Below are 21,889 nucleotides of genomic sequence, written 5' to 3'. Positions count from 1 at the left end.
TATTACTCTTAGATTAGACAATGGGGGGGGGGGGATTTTTTTTCTAATGAATTCTCTAGCTTTTGGATACTCATGGCATCAAACTCCACTTGACCACACCCCACACACCACAACAGAATAATGTAGTAAAATATCGAAATAGAACAATCACCAAGATGGCTCAATCCATACTTGAACATAGCCATGTTGTGAAAATGTTCTGGGTAGAAGCAGTTAACAGTGCAGTTTGTCTTCTAAACTGGTCACATATAGTGACAATCAAAGGTAAAACTCTAAAAGAGGCCTAGTCAGGTCGTAAGCCTAGAATCAGTCACCTGAAGGTTTTTGGCTCCCTTTCTTTTGTTTGGATCCCTAATGCATCATGCACAAAATTGGATGCCAAGAGTCAGAAACTCATGCTTGCTAGATATAATAGTCTTCACAAAGCATACCACCTAATTGACACTGAGACATCACATCTCCTATATAGTCGTGATGTAGTCTTTGATGAGTAGAGAGAACCATTCATGCATGTATCCCTTGTTCCTGATCTAATAGATAAGCCTATTGTTGCCAAGTTTTAGTTTTTCCCTTTCTAAGCTTATGCTTAATGGTTGTGTGGGTAGGTGTCTAGATATGTCTAGGTTAATTACTTCTCATTTTCCCTAAATTGCTCCATTTCTTTCCTTTCTAGGTTTCCTATTTTCTCGGTTTGCATGGGGATTAGGTGACTTAGGTATGGTTAGGTATGCTCTTCATGTCCTCCCAATAAGAAGTGAGTATTGTATACTTTATTGTTATAACTCTTTCCCTAATGTTGTATATGTTGGGACTAAAAATTGCATGGTCAATTTTGAGCACCATTGGAGAAATTAAGCCCTTTAAATGCCTTTTAATGAATTTGTACCCAGTTGTAATTTTGAGCCATATGAGGTGTTTAATATTTCTAACACCTTCCATTCAGCCTATCCACTCATTTCATGAAGTTAAATTGACACTCCCAGCTATTTCGTGAAGTCCTGTTTTGTGCATTTGTCAAATTTGCATTCACCCAAGTGTCAAGTAGTGATAGGAACCTATGTTTGCAACTAAATATCTTGCACCCAGTAATGTTTCATGACTCACTGCTCTGGGACTGGCTAGTGTTCATATCTAAGAGCTTATGTTTCAGATTTTGATTCATTTCAAGTTCATTTTCCTAGGTTTTGAATCCCTCAAAGTTGGTCAGTTATCAATGTCATGCTGATATGAAATGTTTAGAATTCTGGGAAGCCCTGTTTGATGAGTTATCTCTGACCTAGTTGACCAAAATACTAAAATTCCTTTTGCATTGTACTGTAGAGGTCAGAGACTTGTTATGTTTCAAGTTTAAGCTCATGATGAATCCATTTGATCAGTTTTTAAACACAATTCTGAACACAATTTCTAACTTGTTACTAGTGTCAGTAAGTGCAAAATGATCAGTGCCCTTGTTTGTGACATTATATCTCAAAATTAGTGATAGGTGAGATCAAATGGATTGTACCACTATGTTGTCCTCTAAAAATTCTTTTATGTTTTCCAATTTTAAAGTCATGACAAATCCATTTGCACACTTTCTCAGGTCAATTCCATTTGCAAAAAATGCTTTTCTGCCATTGTTTCCAGTCTGCAAATTTGAGTACCCCACTTTGACCACTTGTCATTTATGCCTAGTTATTCATCATGAGCCAAAATCATAGATTTATAGTCTCCCCATGATAGTGAACCAATGCCCTAATTTTCATTTCCCCAAGTGTCTATTTACCCAATTTTCAAAGCCAAATCTAAATGCAATTTATTGTTTTCTGACTTGTTTTCTTGTAGGTAATTTTGAGAAGGTAAATTTGACAGCGAATATCTTTTGACCCCAAATTTTTCATAAGACAAGATCTGACAGGGTGCAAGAGTGTAGAATAGAGAATTAGTCTCCCAATTTTTAGAGCCTGATCAGGTGTTTGGGTTAGTTTTTAAGGCCAATCAATAGACCTCCTAGTGCAAAAGTGATAGTTTGCAGATAAGTGGTAAAATGATTTTTAATTGATGGTTCAGTGATTGAACTTGTTTCTAATCAGTATAAAAGGATCAGTGGATTAGTTTGAGACTTCAGTCATTTGAAAATGAAAATTTTTTTTAGTCAGACCCACTTGAGGCCCGACTGAGTACTTGCAATACATGCACCAATTTCAGTAGGAATGGTACTATTAAATTGATTCATTGATAGGTATACCACATTAGAAGCATGAAACAATTAGGAAGGCACACCTCAAATTTGATGATGTCCTTAATTCACCATTTTTGGATGTTGCACATAACAAAATAAATAATTTGTCCCAAAACAACCAACTGGGTGAGTTGAGAGATAAGGTTCTTGATGAGTTTTGGGAAAACACCTAGAACCTACATTTAAATTTCCATGTGTTGAAGATGTGAGATCAATCTAGCCTTTTTCAAAAGACCTATAGTTTTCATTGCAAATGACATTAAAGAGGCCAAAAGTTACCCTATTTTGAAAGAAGACCCACAAATTGCACCCAATAGAATGGTGAACCCGATGCTATGGTGAGAGCTATGATGGGTGTGGTGTCAAAAACTATAGATTTGGTTAACAATAAAAGTGAAGAGAAACATGGTAGGAAGGATAAGGAGTGCCAGAAGCTAGAAGTCTTTACTACTTGTAATCATATTAAAATATTAAATGTGACATTCTCTTAGATATCCTTTGTGGAGTTTTGAACTTGATTTGGGTAGCTACAGTTGATGAAGATCTGATTACCTTCAGAATCCACATAACTATTCTCATCTGTTCTTACAAGAAATGATGGAGAGGATGAATTGGGATTATACTAAAATAATCTACCAAAACTAGATGGGCTTGTAACTATTTTTTTGAATTATGATACATTGACAAAGGCTACTAACAACACACAAACTAGCACCATACAAAGAAAGAGGCTAGTGGGAGATGAGAATCCGTAATTATAAAAAGGGCTCCAATGCCAACAACATGAAAAATATAATAAAAAATGCAGCATGTTTAAATAGGGAGGAACCCATACATCAAGAAGAAGCATAGACCCACATTTTGAAGGTGGTCTCAGTGCCAAAGAAAATCATATTTTTATCCATCTATAGTAGGGCAGCCCACGTGGAGGGGCAGAGACATTTGCAAAGAGAAAATGCATACAAGGCAAATTGCCAGTCAAAGATCTTACCCACGCATTCAAATTAAAAGGGAGTCCACATGAACTATAGAGAATGTAGCATGTGAAAGGGAAAGAGACACCACAGCAAGGGAGTTTTACAACTAGAGGTAGGCACAGGAGATAGCGGAATCCACAAGTTAAAAGAAGGAATGCGAAAGTATTAGACAAGAGAAACTTTGTGCTAAGAGAAGGGTGCATTGAAGAGATCATGCATAGGAGTAAGAGCAAAGAGAACCCACAACAAGAAGCAAAACACGCAATTGAAAGGAACACATTCACACATAGAAAGAGCAGTCCATACAAAGGGGTGAACAAGGGAAAAAACATTTAAAGACATATATCTCACATTCTTAGTGGAGGTGTATTTCAAGTTGTTTAAATCCAATACAACACTCCATCCAAAATGAATAGAAGATAGAGGCTTTTGGGAAGCCACAGGTTAGAGGGTGGGGCCCATAGTCAGCCAAATAGACTTTGAATTTTGAGCCAAAATGCATAATTTGAAACGAACCAATAAGAATGATGACATGGGAAGTTCACAAGCTAGCGCACGAGATTTTGACACATGTCTGCATTGGACGATCTATGCAACCCCACAAAATGAAAGTGATTGAGGTTTAAAAAGTGTGAGAATGTGAGCTACTACCATGTGGCAGTGAGGTGGCACTCTAGAACAAGTTCAAACTAGATGCACTTGGATCGTGACACATGGCAAGATTGAACGGTCTGCGCTATTCTACAGGATGAAGATGCAATGCCATTAACATATGCAGGAATGCGGGTGACTGCCACATGGAATTGGACCCACCCAATGACAATGTGGCAATGACATACAGTGACTGTGCAGGCTGGCCAATTGGATACTACCATGAGGTAGTTGGTCAAACTAGGTTTGACCCGAGACCAAAGTATAAGGGAAAAAATTGAAAGCAATAAAAAATAATTTTTAATTATTTTTTCAAAGTGGGTGCAGGTTTAGATTTTAAAATTTAAAAGGGCCTTCTTCTAAAGTTCAGACTTTAGATTATTTTAAATTTTTGAAAATTTAATATTAAAGTTGCAAACTTGAGTTTTTTAGTAGAGGGGGACTTTTTCAAAACTAAGATTTTGGAGGTTTCTAAGAGGCTAACATAGCGATATTATATATTGTCGAAATCATGAGAAGACAAACTTTCTAATTATGGAGTTCATTTTTGCACAGGAACTCATTTGTTCGAGTTATAGCCAGAAAAATAAAATTTGGGCCTTCTCAGTGAAATGAGTGAAAATTGGAAATGCAGTTATAGGCCTAGTAAAAACACTTGAGAAAAGGTCTATTGGATCAATTTTGATGATATTATGCCATTCTAGTATAATTTGGCTCCAATTTTTAGTTAGAATGCAAAAATGATCAAGGATTTCATTGATTAGTTGTAGAGAGAGATTAGAGAGATTCTTTTTGTTGCAAATGAGAGAATTTCAAGCGGATACATGTCAGATGCATAACAGATCCAGGAATTCACTTTCCCCTATATCTTTTTTTCTTTCATCCATTGTAAGGGTTCCAGTTATTTTCACTGTGAGACCATTGTTGGTTGGAATTTTTAGTCTTTTTGTGAGACCACTTTGTTGGATCTAGATCTATGATTCCACCTTCATTCTTTAGCAATTTCTCTTATATGAACAGCAGTAGGAGAGATAATATAGCTAGTTCTAATTTCTTAGGTGTTTTCATGTTTTGATTTCATGCATTTGATTGTATTGTTTCAAGGAAATGAATACAAATGAGCAAGAATTTCATTAGTTTCATTCTAATTCTCATCTCCCATCTCAATAATCTTCAATGTTTTATGATCTTTGAACAAAGAGCCTAGGTCATAGTTGCAGTCCCTTAAGGCTATATGTTGTTTCATTGTTGCTTATAACTTAAGGGGTTATGTAAATGCTTTAGGGAAATCAACAAGGTTGCAAGTTTATAGATGGGGATATCATGTAAGAATGAGATCTATATTGAACATGGATGTCTATTTACAAGGTGAATAGATAGATCGTATATCTAAATATATAAATAAGTATCAGGTATCCATATGTATGCATTTGATTCATGGATTTTCCCTATGGATTAGGCACAGGTCAGCTACAAGATCATTAGTTCTTACTGCTACATATTTGAGGTTTTGTTGAATCAATATCATTAATCATTTGTATTTCCCTTTCATGTTGAAGAACCTAAATGTGATGCCCTCACTCAACTTATGAATGCCATAGTTTTGCATTTATCTACTATAGATTTATGTCATTTCATAAGTCATTAGGAGATATAAGGGTCTTTTATCTTCTTTTTTAGATTCAGGGATATGTTTTGCACTGGTACCATATTGATTGAATCTAAGATCCACCCGCCTAATTTTTGTAGAGCCTGAAGTGAAGAAGGGTCAAGCCTTATAGTTGGCCTGATGTCTGAAATGATGTGTTGAAGATGGGAGTTAGTTGCCCCTAGGTGTGTCATATTCTCATCAGGGTAATTGGAAACCTAAAAATGTTTTCAAACACCAAAAAAATGGTGACTCTGCTGGGGATGTGCATATAGAAAGAACCAAAATCTCTGGCATCTATAGCAAGAGGTGTTTCTTATTTCCTTGCTGAAGTTTCATGTTCCCCAATTATGCCTTATTCATTGACAATAGAAGTTTGATTGAATTGAATAATTTGTAGTATCAAAGTCATTTGGCATTTTGATATGTTGTTGTCAGAAGATTAGAGTTAATGTCATGTTCTTTCACATTGTCAACAGTATCAAATTTCTAAGTATTGAATAAAGTTTTCAAGTACTAGTTATAAAGTCTAGATCAGCTTGTTATGTTTTGCAAGTTTGATAAATCTTTTCTCACTAAGTGAATGGTGACTCAAAGTCAAATCTTTGTACCAGTGCTTCGTGAATGTGAAGGTATTCTAAAGGAAACAACAGTCAGAATGCAGATTTGAAGAATGTATCTCAAGTTCTTGACAATGGGTGAAAGAATTAGATGAGATGCAATGCAAAGTTACTAAATCTAGATAAGATCTAAATATGCTATTATTTGCAGCATTGAAGTAGTTGTAGGCATCTGTATTAAAAGGTATTCTCCACTTTCATGTGATTTCATTTCCATTAAAGTAAGTTTTACAAAAGATTCTCCATCAAATGGTTTTCAGCATTAATTAGGAGAATCGTGTAATACATCTCAACATACTTTGTGAGAGGTAGATTTAGTAAAAGTATTTTATATTTCAAAGTATGTTTGAAGTTGAAATTGGTAGAAGATATTTCCAGATCTGCTGCAAGTTGTGAATGAAAGTATTTATTGGTGAATGAGTTTCAAATTTTTGAAGAATGTCAAATTTCCCTTCATCAAGTATGCAGCCGATTAGTGAGAATTATAGATCTATGAATATCAAAGGATATTTTCCATTTTGTTATGATGGCATACCTAGTTTCCCAAATAAGATCCCTGATGGAATCAAAGGGTATTTGCCAAAATTTAATAGGAACCAATCTCAGTCAGCAAAGAAGCATGTCTAAGATTTTTCTGACTTGATGTATGACTTTGATGTGTGTCATGAAGATCTATGGATGAGGTTGTTTGTGCAGACTCTAAAAGGAGATGAAAGAGATTGGTTCTCATGCTTACCTACAGCTTCAATTTCTTCATGGGATGAGTTAAGTTTGTCCTTCATTGAACAATTTGATGGGTGGGTAGATGTAAAATTAATGTTGGATAGACTGATGGAAATTCAAATTGAACAAGATGAGTTGATCCCAAGATTTAATAGCAAATTTTCTAAAACATTAATGGATATCCCTAAAAATTGTAGGCACCACAATCAAATTTGTTTAGTTATTTATTTGGATGCATTGGGCCAGAAGAAGGGTTTCTTGTTGAGGGATAAACAACCACAAAGTCTATATCAGGCTTTTGAAATTGCAATGGATATTGAATGCAATCTAAAATATGGGGTTATAAGAAGGTGTACCCCTGCTGTTGTAAAAAATCTTGCTGAAATTTCAGAATTATGAACATGTGTGGATGAAGACCCTTTGTTGTAGAGAAAGGCTAATTCTTTCCTTGCTGAAAATAGTGCATGTGTTTATAGTATTACAACAGTAGATGATAAAATCACTTCACTTGATCAGTTACATACACAAGATATAAATTTAGTGTTTTCTTCTCCTACTTATAATATGCCTCTTGTTGAGAATGTTGTAAACTATGAAGAGAAAAGGTATTCATCTCAATATGAGGACAAAGAAGTTGAGAGTTATGTGTCAAGTGACAATGGTGAAGTTGCTAATCCATTGTATAACCAAGAGGCATCATATGAATATAATGATGAGAGTTGTTACTCAAGTCAAGGAGAGGACAGTCATAGTGTATGTTCATCTTCATGTGAATCAGATGCAAGTTGGGAAGAAGAGAGCAATGACAGAAGTGAGTGCTCTTATGTGAGTAAAGGTATGAGTATTATTTCTAAATCTAAAAGTAATGTTCCATTTCTGAGTTATACAAGTCAGCATGAGTTTGAAAGTTGTGAAGAAATTTGTCTACACAATATGAAGATAAAAGGATTGTTTATAAGGATGGATTGACTAGTTGTGTGGATAAATGTCATAAGGGTGCATGCAATAATAATTAGTAGTACATGAGTGTTCCTAAGATCAATGCATCAACACCTATTGGTAAGATACATACTAATTTTTTTACAATATATTTGAATCATCTTAATGGAGACAATGAAAGCAACTTTGATTCATATTTTGCATTCTTTGTTAATGAAGTTAATGATGTGTCTTTGAATGATGAATCTAATTCTCCTTCTTCACATGATGGAAGTATTCTTGATAGTGGTGTAAGAAATGGTTTTAAAGCATACACTAACACTTTGTATGATGAATATTCTGATGATGATCAACCTATATTTTGTCAAGATGTTCATCAAGGGTCATTACACAGAGTTAGCAACCCCTTATTCAAAGAGGATAGGGAACTTTAGATTTGATTGAGGATGGGCTTAATGATGATAATTTATTCTACTACTATAAGAGGTCAGATGGGTCTTCTTTCAAGTGTGATGGTGAAAGTATTGATGAGATTGCATCTTATGATATGAATAACAAGGTGTTTGATGAGACGATTATTGAAAATCTGCCTGAAACATGCAAGGATTTTTATGATGAATATTTTAATATGACTAATTCATTTGCTGATTGCGAAGAATCATTGAAAGACTCCAGATCATATTCAGACACTAATGACATGTGTGAGTATAAATCTGATTGCTCCTTCGAGTACTATCTGGTTATGCATGAGGATATACAATTTTAAGGTATGTATGATCCTTTTCCTCAAATTGACTATGAAGCCTTCATATTCAAAGTTGATCTCATGCATGAGTCATTAAATAAAGGAAAGTTTCAGTTTCAGTCTGATACGTTTGAGCATGATGATCAGAACTTTCATAATGAGCAAGTGTTTGAAAGCGAAGCTAGTTGTTATATGCATTATGAAAGTGAAGTTGTATATTCAGTTTTGCTAAATGTTGAGTTTCGAGATGTTGATCTAATTGGTGAGACTATTAGAGAGAACATTTCTAGCTTACCTCATAATGAAAGGAATGAGAATTAGGTTTTTGACAGAGGTAAAGGTTTTGAGAAAGTTCTATGGCCCGAGGCCATTGTTTGTACATAATAGAGATAGTTGTTTTTTCTTTCAATAAAGTTGTGCAAGAGGAAATTTTTTCTATCTTGTGAGTGGTCTGCTTCTACAAGAGATCTAAATCTGTTCCATGCTCACAAGGGACATGCATCCCCAGAAAGAGCCACTATTGGGACTAAAAATTGCATGGTCAATTTTGAGCACCATTGGAGAAATCAAGCCCTTTAAACACTTTTTAATGCATTTGTACCTAGTTGTACTTTTGAGCCCTATGAGGTGTTTAATGTTTATAACACCTTGCATTCAGCCTATCCACTCATTTCATGAAGTTAAATGGACATTCCCAGCTATTTCATGAAGTCTCGTTTTGAGCATTTGTCAAATTTGCATTACTTAAGTGTCAAACAGCGATAGGAACCTATGTTTACAACTAAATATCTCGCACCTAGTAATGTTTCATGACTCACCACTTTGGGAGTGTCTAGTGTTCATACCTAAGAGCCTATGTTTCATATTTCAAGTCATTTTGAGTCTGTTTGCCTAGGTTTTGAATCCCTCAAAGCTAGTTAGTTATCAATGTCATGCTGATATGAAATGTTCAGAATTCTAGGAAGCCCTATTTGATGAGTTATAACTCTGACCCAGTTGACCAAAATACTAAAATTCCTTTTCCATTGCATTGTAGAGGTCAAAGACTTGTAATGTTTCAAGTTTCAGCTCATGTTGAATCCGTTTGATCAATTTTCAAACTTGATTCCAAATGCAATTTCTAACTTGTTACTGGTGTCAGTAAGTGTAGAATGATCAATACCCCTATTCGTGATGTTATATCTCATAATCTATTATAGGTGAGATTGAATGGATTGTAACACTATGTTGTCCTCTAAAAATTCTTTAAGTATGCCAATTTTCAAGTCATGACAAATCCATTCGCACACTTTCCCAGATCAATTCCATTTGCAAAAAATGTTTTTCTACCATTGTTTCCAATCTGCAAATTTGGGTAGCCCACTTTGACTGCTTGTCATTTATGCCCAGTTATTTCTCATGAGCCCAAATCATACATTTATAGTCTCCCCGTGATAGTGAACCAATGCCCCAATTTTTATTTCCCCAAATGTTTGTTTACCTAGTTTTCAAAGCCAAATTCGAATGCAATTTATTGTTTTCTGACTTGTTTTCTTGCAAGTAATTCTGGGAAGGTAACTTTGACAACGAATATCTTTTGACCTTGAATTCACCATAAGATGAGATCTGACAAAATGCAAGAGTGCGAAACAAAGAATTAGTGTGCCAATTTTCAAAGCCTGACCTAGTGTTTGGGTCATTTTTTAAGGCCAGTCAACAAACCTCCTAGTGCAAAAGTGATAGTTTGCAAATAAGTGGTAAAATGAGTTTTAATTGATGGTCCAGTGATCAAACTTGTTTCTAATTAGTATGAGAGGATTAGTGGATCATTTTGAGACTTCACTCATTTCAAAATGAAATTTTTTTTTAGTCGGACCCACTTGGGGCCTGATTGAGTAATTGCAACACATGCACCAATTTCAGTAGGAATGGTACTATTAAATTGATTCATTGATAGTTATACCACATTAGAAGCATGAAACAATTTGGAAGGCACACCTCAAATTTGGTGATGTCCTCAATTCACCATCTTTGTACGTTGCACATAACAAAATAAATATTTTTTCCTAGAACAACCAATTGGGTGAGTTAAGAGATAAGGTTCTTGATGAGTTTTTGAAAACACCTAGAACTTGGATTTGAAGTTCCATGTGTTGAAGATGTGAATTCAATCCGGCCTTTGTCAAAAGAGTTGTAATTGTCATTGACAAATGACATTATAGAGGCCAAAAGTTACCTTATTTTGAAAGAAGACCCACAAATTGCACCCAATAGAATGGTGAACCTGATGCTATGGTGAGAGTTGTGGTGGGTGTGGTGTTAGAAACTGTAGAGTTGGTTAACAATAAAAGTGAAGAGAAACATGGCAGGAAGGATAAGGAGTGCCAGAAGCTAGAAGTCTTTACTACTTATAATCATATTAAAATATTAAATGTGACATTCTCCTAGATATCCTTTGTGGAGTTTTGAACTTGATTTGGGCAGCTATAGTTGATGAAGTTCTGATTGCCTTGAGAATCCACATAATTATTCTCATCTATTCTTACAAGAAATGATGGAAAGGATGAATTAGGATTATACTGCAATAATCTACCAAAACTAGATGGGCTTGTAACTATTTGTTTGAATTTTGATACATTGACAAAGGCTACTAACAAGACACAGACTAGCGCCATGCAAAGAAAGAGGCCAGTGGGAGATGAGAATCTGCAATTATAAAAAGGGCTTCGGTGCCAATAGCATGAATAATATAATAAAAAATGCAACATGTTTAAATAGGGAGGAACCCGCGCATCAAGAAGAAGCATAGACCCACATTTTGAAGGTGGTCTCAGTGCCAAAGACAATCATATTTTTATCCATCCATAGCAGGGCAGCCTATGTGGAGGGGTAGAGAAATTTTCAAAGAGAAAATGCATACAAGGCAAATCGCCAGTCAAAGATCTTACCCACGCATTCAAATTAAAAGGGAGTCCACATGAACTATAGAGAATGCGGCATGTGAAAGGGAAAGAGATGCCATAGCAAGGGAGTTTCACAACTAGAGGTAGGTGCAGGAGATAGGGGAATCTGCCAGTTGAAAAAAGGAATGCGAAAGTATTAGACAAGAGAAAATTTGCACTAGGAGAAGGGTGCATTGAAGAGATCATGCATAGGATTAAGAGCAAAGAGAACTTGTGGCAAGAAGCGGAATAGGAAATTGAAAGGAACACATCCATGTATAGAAAGAGAAGTCCACACAAAGGGTTGAATAGGGGAAAAACATTTAAAGACATATATCCTACATTCTTAGTGCAAGTGTATTTCAAGTTGTTTAAATCCAATACAACACTCCATCCAAAATGAATTGAAGATAGAGGCTTTTGGGAAGCTGTAGGTTAGAGAGTGGGGCTCGTAGTCAGCCAAATAGACTTCAAATTTTGAGCCCAAATGCATAATTTTAAATGAACCAATAAGAATGATGACATGCCAAGTTCACAAGCCAGTGCACGAGATTTTGACATCTATCTACATCAGACGATCAGCACAACCCCACAAAATGAAAGTGATCAAGGTTTTAAAAGTGTAGGAATGTGGGCTACTACCACATAGTAGTGGTTCCCAGCTAGTAGTGAGGTGGTGCTCCGGAGCAGGTTTAGAATAGATGCACCTAGATTGTGACACATGACGAGATTGAATGGTCTGCGCTACTTTGCAGGATGAAGATGCAAGGCCATTAACAAATGCGAGAATGTAGGTGATTGCCACATGACATCAAACCCACCTAATGATGATGTGGCAATGACATGCAGTGACTATGTAAGCTAGCTAATTAGAGACTACCATGTGGTAGTTGGTCAAACCAAGTTTGACCTGAGACCAAAGTATAAGGGAAAAATTTGAAATCAATAAAAAATTATTTTTAATAATTTTTTCAAAGTGGGTGCAGGTTCAAATTTTAAAAGTTAAAAGGGCCTTCTTCTAAAATTCAGACTTTAGATTATTTTAAATTTTTGAAAATTTAAAATATTAAAGTTGTAGGCCTAAGTTTTTAAGCAGAGGGGGACTTTTTTCAAACTAAGATTTTGGAGGTTTCTGAGAGGCTAACATAGCGATATTATATATTTTTGGAATCATGAGAAGACAAACTTTCTTATTATGGAGTTCATTTTTGCATAGGAATTCATTTGTTTGAATTATAGCCAAAAACATAAAATTTGGGCCTTCTCAATGAAATGAGTGAAATTTGGAAATGTAGTTACAGGCCTAGTAAAAACACTTGGTAAAAGATCTATTGGATCAATTTTGATGATATTATGCCATTCTAGTATAATTTGGCTCCAATTTTTAGTTAGAAAGCAAAAATGATCAAGGATTTCATTGATCAGTTGCAGAGAGAGATTATAGAGATTCTTTTTGTTGCAAATGATGGAATTTCAAGTGGACATGTGTCAAATGTAGAATAGATCCAGGAATTCACTCTCCCCTATATCTTTCTTTCTTTCATCCATTGTAAGGGTTCTAGTTTTTTTCACTATGAGACCATTGTTGGTTGGAATTTTTAGTCTTTTTGTGAGACCACTTTGTTGGATCCAGATCTGTGATTCCACCTTCATTCTTTAGCAATTTCTCTTGTCTGAACAGTAGTAGGAGAGATAATACAACTAGTTCTAATTTTTTAGGTGTTTTCATGTTTTGATTTCATGCATTTGATTGTATTGTTTCAAGGAAATGAATACAAATGAGCAAGAATTTCATTAGTTTCATTCTGATTCTCATCTCCCATCTCAGTAATCTTCAATGTTTTATGATATTTTAACAAAGAGCCTGGGTCATAGTTGCAGTCCCTTAATGTTGTATGTTGTTTCATGGTTGTTTATAACTTAAGGGGTTATGTAAATGCTTCAAGAAAATCAATAGGGTTGCAAGTTTACTGATGGGGATATTATGTAAGAATGAGATTTAGATTGAACATGGATGTCTATTTACAAGGTGAATAGATAGATCGTATATCTGAATATATAAATAAGTATCAGGTATACGCATTTGATTCATGGATTTTTCCAATGGATTAGGCACTGATCAGCTATAGGATCATTAGTTCTTACTACTGCATATTTGAGGTTTTGTTGAATCAACATCATTAATCATTTGTATTTCGCTTTCATGTTGAAGAACCGAAATGTGATGCCCTCACTCAGCTTATGAATTCCATGGTTTTGCATTTAGCTACTACAAATTTATGTCATTTCATAAGTCATTAGGAGATATAAGGGTCTTTTATCTGATTTTTTAGATTCAGGGATATGTTTTGCACTGGTACCATATTGATTGAATCTAAGGTCCACCCACCTAAGTTTTGCAGAGCCTAAAGTGAAGAAGGGTCAAGCCTTATAGTTGGCCTGGTATCTGAAATGATGTGTTGAAGATGAAAGTTAGCTGCCCCTATGTGTGTCATATTCTCATTAGAGTAATTGGAAACCTACAGCATTTTCAAGCACCAATAGTATATCTTGCAGTTTTTGAGCCCTTGAGCTCATTTTTGGGTCATGCAAACTACATCAACTCTGAATATGAGGGTGGAAGAAATTGAAATTTATATGATGGAGTTGTAAGTATGGGCCAAGGTGCTCCCCATTTGATTCTATGGATATGAAGTTAAATCTTGTCGAGAAATTCGAGTACATAGTTTATTGTTGTGTATTCATGGAAATGTTTTCATTTCATTATGTTCTTGGAGCCCCATGAACCCAAACCAAATCTCAATTAGAACAATTGGATAATACATGCCAAGCATTGAAAGGACTAATAGGGTTATCATAATAGTTGAGGCATCCTTTAGTTCTGACTCCAAGGCCATCAGGTTGAAATTATGAAACGAATGTTGTTATCTGTGTCTTAATCCAAAAAATGCTATTAAGGAAAGAGTTTTCTACCTAACAAAAATGAACGGGTTTCTTTTCTTGATGTTTCCATAATTATGAGAGATGGCACCAAAATGTGAATGTCCTTTGAAGATACCTAAATGGGACTCTTGAAAAAGTAATTGTTTCCTATGTGAACCCATTATTAAGGAAAAGTGATGTTGAAGCCTTCAATGGAATGTCAAAGAATGGAGTGCACAATTTTAAAAGAGGTTTACTCCTCGCACTGCATTTTCAAATGAAACAAAAGAAATGTTACATAAAATATAAGTACTTACTCCCCTTCCCACATATGCTTGTTTAATGAAGATACTTTTATTCCATATTTTGGAGCAAGTTGAGCATTTTTTCGTAAAGCTAAGTATTTAAGTTTCTCAGTGGTCTTTAGTCACTCCACTTTATATTGAGTGAAGTATAAGTGTTTTTTAAAATATAATTTTTTGGCTGCAAATAAATGGAAAGTTTAAATATTTGTTTCTTAAGGAATTTAATGTAAATTTAGCCATTATAATTATTGGTTGAAGTTAATTTTGTTTGTGTGGCACCAATGTTCTAATTTTTAAATTTATTGCATCAGATTTGCAAGCAATTGGTTTATACAAGATTATTTAAATGACTATTTATTAGGAGCTACACTCTCTAGTGAATGGCAATTAGAGATTCTAGTTATGAAAGATTGATTGGTTTGGAGAGTGATTTAAAGGATTTCTTAGATACATCTTTTAAGTTCTATGACTTGAATGATCTTTATAGGAGGCTTAACTCTCATCCCATACATTCAATCACTCAGAAGATTAAGGATAGTGGATTGGTATAGGTAGTAGGTTTTCCAATGGCAGTTCATGTGCTAGAATTGGTAGTGTATTGAAAGATATAATCCTGATATGAAACAAATCTTGTTTCCAAATCAATCTGTTCTCTTGACGATTACTAAGGCATTGATGCAGTCAGAATTTGGTATCCCTATGCAAGAGCAATACTATGACATTGATTTTGGGTCCTCCATATCCATGTTCAATGAGAAGAAGATACTCAAATGGGAAGACATGCAGAAGATCTGGTTCCAAGCTACTTGCTCGAATAGGAGCAAAATATCAAAAACTCTGTTTGGCACAAATATGAAGCAAGAAATTGTTGATATCCTCGGACTTCTTCTAAGAGTGAAGGGAAAAGATGAAATCTTGGATTTCATTGAGTAACACTTCTATCTAGTGCAAGCTATCTGTGCCAAGGATATGAGGATTGATTAAGAACAAATAATTTGTGATGAGCTCACCTCATGGTTGAATTCTTCCAAGGGATTCAACCAATTTCACATGTCTTCTTATTTGGTCTATGTTCTCACAACACACCACATGTGGCCCAATCTTCCTAGCATCCCAAATTATGATGAGCATACCAAGGTCTATGAATTCTACTCCAGTCTACAACTACAATAGAGCTATGAGGAGTATGTTATTGTCAATGACACTTTTACAATGAGGCTTTTTCAAGAGTTACAGGGTTGTCTAGAAAGAAGATTCTCACCTAAAGAAATTTTGGCTATAAGTTAATTCTAATGTCCATTCATCTAGTTTCTGAGATTCTCCTATTTATGAATAGGAGCCTATGATGGATTTCGCAAGAGACTGCCCAGATATCCTGAAGACAAGGTGGTTCTAGTGGAATTGTGTCGATAGATCTTAGAGGTGAACACTATATGTTCAAATGTTAAGAAGATTGCAAGCATTACTTTTCCCATCACAGTGAGACCATAATCATGTGCCTCTAGATCAGATTCTTGAAACTTGGTGAAAATTTTTGAGAGTAAGATTAAGTTGTTGGATTATGAAGTGCTTAGGCCCTAGTCTGATCCAATGAATTTTGTGAAGGATCATTTGAAGTTTGGATATGCCCATAGGCATATCCCAAATATTGAGGATTTCTAGTCTAGATGTCTTGACGAATACCAAAATTGAGAGAGATTTTGGTCATGATTAACTATTGAGGAAATTAAATTATACAATGATTCTATAGATGTTTCTGATCTTGTAGATGATGAAGTGTATATGCACCCTACACCTATGAGAAGATCAAGGGAATGCCCATCCTATCCACACCACCTGAGGGACCAATCATTGACAAAATGGGGGTTCGCATGCAAGAAATTATCAAAAGGATGTACAAATGGGTGGAATGGACTCAGGCAAGGAAGAAAAAAATTGGAGCTTCTAGTTTAATAGATGGAGTTTCAACTAGAGGAGGCTAGTCTATGGCAGCAGTAACTACAACAACCACTACAACATATTTCAATCTAGATGTAGAAAATAATCCCATGGATGGTCAAGATCAGGATGCTTCTTAGCCAAAGGATGCCTTAGCCCTTTCTATGACCAAGGCTTCTTCTTTTCCTATTGCTTCTCAAGCCAACCCAACTCCATTGATCCTAAGAAAATTGTTCTATCCCTTGGCCCTGCAATCTACTATCAATGTGTTATCCATAGAGTCTTGGCTTGATGAGACTATTGATAGGAAAAAGAGAATACATGAGGATGCAACTCCATTAAAGGACCTAATCATGCAATTCACATCCACCCAACCATCAAAGAAGGCTAAGAAGTAGAAGACAATAGCTGCATTATCTACAGATTCAACAACTGGCCATATGCTAGTTGAAATTGCAGAGCCAAAAAAGGAGGGAAGATTTCATGAGCTATCATTTGATGATTTCCAAATCAAAATGTTGGACCTTGGTATCCCTATTCATGATTCCATGGTAAATATATGGAAGTCAACTAATGAGAATATTGATGATGAGTTGGAGGAATTAAGAGTAGAATAGGAGATACTAAAGGCCACCAATAGAGGATTGGTAGAGTACATTAAGTTTGCACTTGGGAGCACCTCTTCTAGCCAATTTGACCCGAATGTAGAAGAGAACAAGAACCTACTACTCAAATTGTAACAAGAAAGGCAGTCTGGGCAAGTAGGTTGAGCATGGATAGACTAGATGAAATCCCAAGGTCCCCCATTTGTTGAGAATCTAGGAAGCTTGGTACTTGATGTACACAAGCTTAGAGAAGTTGTCTTAGACCATCAAGCAACCATACAAAGATCAGTGAATAGGCTTGGCCCCTCTACAAGAAGTGATAGATATGAAAATCAATGCATCCATTTCTCATGGAATCCTTAAGACTGGTAAAGAGCCACTTTACCACTAGAAGAAATCCTTGGAGTTTGTAATTGAAAGCTCTTTAAGATCTGCAAGTGAACTCAATGATGTGCATGTGCAAAAGATCATGGATAAGTTGTTCCAATATTTTAAGATTTTGTACACTAAATATTTCATGTCCACTAATGGAAAGTTGGTAGACATTGACAAAATGAAGTCCAAATTCCTAAAATTTATTGATGAGGTTGTTGACCCATTCAAGTTCTAGGTGGCTAAGATTTAGGAATTGTCAATTGCAAATGCAATAATTAAAAGAGAGATGGAGAAGTTCCAATCAAGGGTGGCTAGAATTGATGAGCTTACTGAGATGCATGATTATTAGATGATTAGAGCTGACAACATCCTTATTCTAGATGTCAAGGAGCTTGATAAAGTAACTGATACAATGAAGACATACAGAGCAAAGTCAGTAACCCCCAAGAAGCCATGATGTTTCTGATGTCTATCATTTCCCCTCTCTTTTCTAACCTTAGCTATTTTTGGTATTTTTTCAAATCTCTATGATGGACAATGATTCAAGCTTGTCCTATTTTTAGTCTAACTATTTAGAGATGCTTTGTAGAATAATCATTTGATGTAACTGGCCATTTTGAGAAAGCCTATAAATGTAAGCTTTTATAATGTAAATAAGATCGGCAAAATTTACTTTGGGCAAACCCCTATAGTTGGGACTACTATGTGAGACTCTAAGTTCTTTTTAAGTTTTGTTGTTCATTTAGTCTAAGTGTGTTTATGAAATGTATGTGTTAAATGCTAAAATTTGAATGAATGTGAATGAACCTAGTTTTATTTCTTTCATTCAGTGGATTGTATGCTCTACTTTCCTCAGCACAAGCATGTCTTCTATTCATTATAATCTATGAGTTTAGTTTAGTACTTTGCATAAAGAAGCTGGAAGTTGGTGTAGGAGAATCTAAGAATGAGATAATTTGGGTACTGTCTAATTATTAGCTAACTCTTCAATCTGGGAATTTATCATTTCACTATCTTTGCTTTCTTCCTGCTATCATAGATAGTTCTGCACATCACCATTAATCTACATTATAAGATTTGAGTAGATTGCATTTTATGAGTTAATCCCTTTCCTTTCCTAGGTTGTTTCAAGTGTTAAGAAACTTGGTTTTAGCCTCTTTTGCTCTCTGGTTAAGAGCATCCCCGAAAAAACTCAAAAACAAAATTCATTGCATATCTTGCACCTGAAGGGAGTTGCATCTTTCAATTCAGGGGTCTTTGATGGATTACCATACTGACCCATTTTGTTGCTAACAGTATGTTTTACATAAGCCCTTGGAAAAGTAAAGAGTCAAGGTATCTACCAATTAATCAAGGAAGACAAAATGTTAACCAACTATTTTTGGTGACTCTACTGGGGAATTACTCAAGTAATCTAGGTTCTCTTAAGTAAGTCTATATGTGGCTTTACTTAGGAACTTAGAAATTGTGTTTGTGGCAATCTAATAGTTGAGTTATGTTTTGTAAATTGTGATAAGAAATGGTGTTGCTGCATGAAGGAAAAATTCCCTTTGTGCAATTGAATCTTGGTTTTCAGGATGAACAAGAGGATATAATAAATCAATTGAACACCCTTGCCTAGAAAAGTTGAAAATGCCTAGACCAATATAGAAGAGTAAGCTTTACCCTTGAAAGAAAGGAAACAAACATTGAATATTAGGACGGAGATTTTATGGAAAGAAGACTGAGAGAAGCATGCACATAGTGAGTTAAAAGCTCACCCTCGAGTCTAAGTATACCCATAGCACTTGTGAAAAGGGGGAAATCACCTATGATGATCATCTCTTGAAGCTCTCCTTCAACTAGAGCTAGGAGATCATGAAGGTGTTCTTGAACATCTTCCACTTCATGGAGTCTTAGGAGGGATAGATGGAGGAGAGTTGTTTCCACCACCAATATGCATGTTGTTAAATTGATCATTAAGTTGTTGAGCCAAGAGTCTATCTTGCTCCTCCTAGTAGGCTTTCCTTTCTATCTCCAACAAGGTTTTTCTCTCCAACTATAGGAGTCTAAATTGCTCTTCCTTTTCAACTTGTTCATCTAGGAAGGCTTTCTTTTCACACTCAATTTTCTTAAGTCTTTCACTTATGTATCTTGAAGTTGTTTTGAGTGGTGAACTTGGTCTTGAATGTCTAAACAAGTCATTGGTGTATTTTGCATTCACATGAGTGCCATAAGGTTCATCATCTAGTCTTCATTTTTTGATTGTTCTTCTTGATAGGCTTTCCCTCTCTTTCTACCCTTTGGTGTGCATCCAGATATCTAGTTGAGATAAGGCGTGAGACTGAATGATTTTCATGGGAGGGTTTGCCAAACAAAATAGTAACTCTATGTTTTTCAAATATGTCATCAACACATTTATCCATTTCTTCCCTCTATCATTGATTCACTATGTAACTCATATCCATATCCAAGAGACAAGATGCTAAGTGTTTACTCAACTCACTAAGGTTACTCTTGGGATCAAACCAAACTTTTAAGTTGTTCCTAGGTGATTGATCAAATACAAGTTCTTTTTCTTTATGTTTTTGGCAAGTTTGAACTAAGGGTAATTGTTTAAAGACTACTTGAGATTACTTTCCTTGATCTACTTGATATCTTGTTGTAACCAACATGAAAGAAAAGGTACTAGGTGATAGGATGACCTTAAGAAATGTTGGTACCAAGCCAGGATGGTAAAAGCACTCACTTGTCCAAAAGAGAGGTGATAAGATAGAATTTTGCAAGAGGTGTAAACCAACACTATCATAGAGCTACCAATTGAATGGGTGATTACCCTAACATATATGGATTGGGAGGATGATTTACCCAAGTTATATTGAATAAATTCATTTTTTTATGGAAGTGAATGAACAAGAGATTACTAAGACTCTCCAAGTGTGTTATCAAAGGATCCAAAGATTTATCTTCTCAATAAGGATAGTTTCTAGCTCACCAGCTCCAAGCAAGGTCATTCGTGCAATAAAAAATTTCTAGTTCAAGAGGTCAAAACATAAGAATCCAAAGTGAAAACAAGCTTCTAACAATGGGGTAAGTGATCGGATCTGACCCGATTCGACCAAGGAAGAGCGAAATTTATAGGATAGAAAATAGAGCAAGTTAAAAGTTGATTTTTGACTCGAGAACTCAATTTTTGTTCATTTTAATTGACCAACTAGATGCATTAACATATTTTTAGCATTAATCAAGCATCCAAGACAATAATTAGGGAGCTCAAGAAAAAAATTGTCTTCAAACAATGAGCAAGGGACAAAGAAACCTTGCACATAAACAAGAATAGTAACGTAGTATTCTACTCCCTAAGGACACTACTTGCATATGTTCTCAAAATATTTTTTAGTCATATACATAGTCCTAGAAAAGAAAAAATTGGTTGCACTATGGTTTGTAGTAATGGTCAACTCTGCAACTCTTGCAATCTCAAGTCAGCGAAATCCAATCCCAACACACCAAGGTTTTGACATAGTCTAAGAATTCAATCAATCAGGAGCTACTGAAGAGATTTGATAGCCCAACAAGAGACCACACCTGTTGATATTTCTTCCAAAATGGCATTTATATAGTGGCTATTTCTCCACAAAAAGAATGGCTAATAACACTTGAGGTTTTGTCCCTGTGGTTTACCCAACATGGTTAACCCTCTCTAATAAGGAAGACTCACAACATGGACCGCATGGGGAATTGGTTCACATTCAAGGGTTCCAAGTTTTTGATGCTCCCAAAAGGAACATAGCATAATCCTCTAGCCTCTTTACCTCACCAAAATACAATAAAAAAATTAATTGACCCACTAAATTGCTGATACCAACTCAACAAAGTCTGTCTACTAACAACTATTTCTATTTCTTTTAAGAGAGAACATACTGTCAGTTGCCAAAGACTCAACAAAGTTTCAACCTAGAGTTGATCATAACCTTCCCTACCTACAAGTGGTTCCATCATCAAGAAGAGTTTGAATCCCACTCTCTCAAGATCCACAAATAGTGTTCATAGGGCCTAATTACTATGTGTAACAGACATGTGAGAAAATAAATCTATGTTTGTTCTTTTAAAGAAGAAATTGAAATATGATCTATGAAGGTAGGAAATCACTCAAGTAAGACATGCGAGAGGTTCATTTTAATAAAAGGAAATCGAATGTTATAGAGATTTAAAAAGAATACTTGTTAATCCATGTAACATGATTAGTAGATTTTACCTCATTTTTATTTTTGTTGAGTTTTTCCATGCAAGCAAGCCACAAACTCTCCAACAAGCAAA

The sequence above is a fragment of the Cupressus sempervirens genome, chromosome 10, assembly GCF_028749045.1.
Source record: "Cupressus sempervirens isolate cs-2001-9-10 chromosome 10, ASM2874904v1, whole genome shotgun sequence".
Lineage (NCBI taxonomy): Eukaryota > Viridiplantae > Streptophyta > Pinopsida > Cupressales > Cupressaceae > Cupressus > Cupressus sempervirens.
Note: the sequence above shows the minus strand (reverse complement) of the source record.